General features: G+C 36.1%; 1 non-coding gene across 1 annotated transcript; it reads left to right on the plus strand.

Moving 5' to 3' along the window:
* Positions 1–745: 745 nt before the first annotated feature.
* On the plus strand, positions 746–852 carry LOC128286153 (small nucleolar RNA R71). Its single transcript, XR_008276698.1, has one exon. It is a non-coding gene; the product is annotated as a small nucleolar RNA R71 (small nucleolar RNA).
* Positions 853–2,196: the final 1,344 nt, after the last annotated feature.

Below are 2,196 nucleotides of genomic sequence, written 5' to 3' on the forward strand. Positions count from 1 at the left end.
CACAGTAATGGCATGAAGTTGCTCCCTTGGGTTAGTTTCTGTGTTATTGGGCATGCTACCCTGTGGTCGTTCAGAAATCAACTTAGCAAGCTATCCTATTTGAGTTTCAAGCCCTTGAATTGACGCTTGCTGATTCTTAAGCGCTATTTTGGTATTCTGAAAACGAGTTTTTGACACCAAGATGAATTTTGTGAGCATTTCTTCAATGTTCGGTTTCTTTTCTTGTTGGTAAGGTGGTTGTTGAAAACCTGGAGGATGTTGTGGTTTTTTATTTCCTTGACCACCCCACGAGAAATTGAGATTGTTCTTCCAACCTGCATTATAAATGCTACTATACGAGTTATTTTGAGGTCTAGAATTATTACCCATATAGTGGACTTGTTCCTCCTCGATGCTAGGGTTGAAGGATGGATAATCTGTGCTGTTTACTTCTCCTCTATTTGAATCACACCTCATCACTGGATGTACCTGAGTAGAACCACACAAACCATCAATCTTTTTATTTAAAAGTTCTACCTGGTTAGATAACATAGTGACCGCGTTGAGGCTAAAAACACGAGCTGCTTTTGTTAGCTTCATTCTCATGACTTGCAAATGATAATTATTTAGTGACATTTCTTCAATAAATTTGTAAGCCTCTTCAGGTGTTTTGTTGTTTAAAGTTCCACCGGCGACTGCATCGATCAGTTGCATTGTTGAGGGGTTCATGCCGTTGTAAAAAGTCTGAACCTGCAGCCATAGAGGTAACCCATGGTGAGGGCACCGTCTCAATAAGTCCTTGTATCTCTCCTATACTTCATAAAGAGTTTCTAAATCCATCTATACAAAAGAAGAGATATCATTCCTCAATTTAGCCGTTTTAGCTGGCAGAAAATATTTAAGTAAAAAAATTTCAGTCATTTGTTCCCAAGTGGTGATTAACCCTCATGGTAACGAGTTCAACCACTGTTTAGCCTTATTCCAAAATGAAAAGGGAAACAACCGAAGGCGAATGGAATCGTTAGAAATGCCATTGATCTTAAAAGTGTCGCAGAATTTCAGAAAGTTTGCTAAATGAGTGTTTGGATCCTCGTCCTGCAAACCATCAAACTGAACAAACTGTTGTATCATTTGAATCATGTTAGGTTTCAGTTCAAAATTATTTGCAGCAACAGCAGGTCTAACTATACTTGATTTAGTTCCTGTTAAAGTAGGTTTAGCATAATCATACTTAGTACGAGGAGCAGGATTCTAATTTACTGGATTTGCAGCAACCACAGGAGGTAGCGGATTATTCTGATCATCAGCCATCTCCTCAGTTGTAGTATAGATATCATCCTCTCGCTCTTCCTCTATGTATTGTAGACTTCGCTTTATTTCTCTTCGATTATTCTGAGCTGTGCTCTTGACCTCACTGTCAAAAAGAAAAGGTACTGACAAGTTCCTCCTAGTCATAAACTAGAGACACCTGCCAGAAGTAATTAAAAAAGAAAAATTTAGAAAAGAAAAATTAAACTAAAAGCAAAAATTAAATTGCAATAAAAGTAAAAAATGGCTAAAGTAATAAAAATCAAGCATTCCGAATATCTTAGTCCCCGGCAATGACGCCAAAAACTTGATGGTCGTGAAACTAACTAAAAATTTGACTAAGGCAAGCGCACCTATCGAACAGTAGTATAGTTATGGTGAGACCGAGAATATCGTATCCACGAGGACTAAAAGTACTAATAATTACTATCCTTTTATTATCTAGCCTAAGAATTAAAGGATGTTTTTAAAATAAAACTAATTATCTAATTAACTAAGATTACAACAGATTTTAAAGTTGGAAAATATTTTTTAGAAAACCGATGGAGAAGACAATACCCAAGGAAGAATCCACCTAGACTTTACTTATCACTTCTGAATTAGACGATTTATTTACTTGACTTAATCTGTAGAAATCCCTGATTATGTTAATAACTCTTTCGAGACTAAAAACAACTAACTCTAGGTTGATTAATCGAAATCTCTTTCTAATTAAAACCCCTATTGTCGTGTTAACTCGGCCTATGGATTCCCATATTAGATTTGACTCTAATCCGACAGATTTATGTCATCCTATCTCTAGGATTGCATGCAACTCCACTTAATTATGAATGATCTACTCTTAAACAGGGACTTTTGCTCCACTGAATAAGCACATCAAAACTTGAATTAATATCTTGGAATATTAAA

This window comes from Gossypium arboreum, chromosome 12 (genome assembly GCF_025698485.1).
Source record: "Gossypium arboreum isolate Shixiya-1 chromosome 12, ASM2569848v2, whole genome shotgun sequence".
Taxonomy (NCBI): Eukaryota; Viridiplantae; Streptophyta; class Magnoliopsida; order Malvales; family Malvaceae; genus Gossypium; species Gossypium arboreum.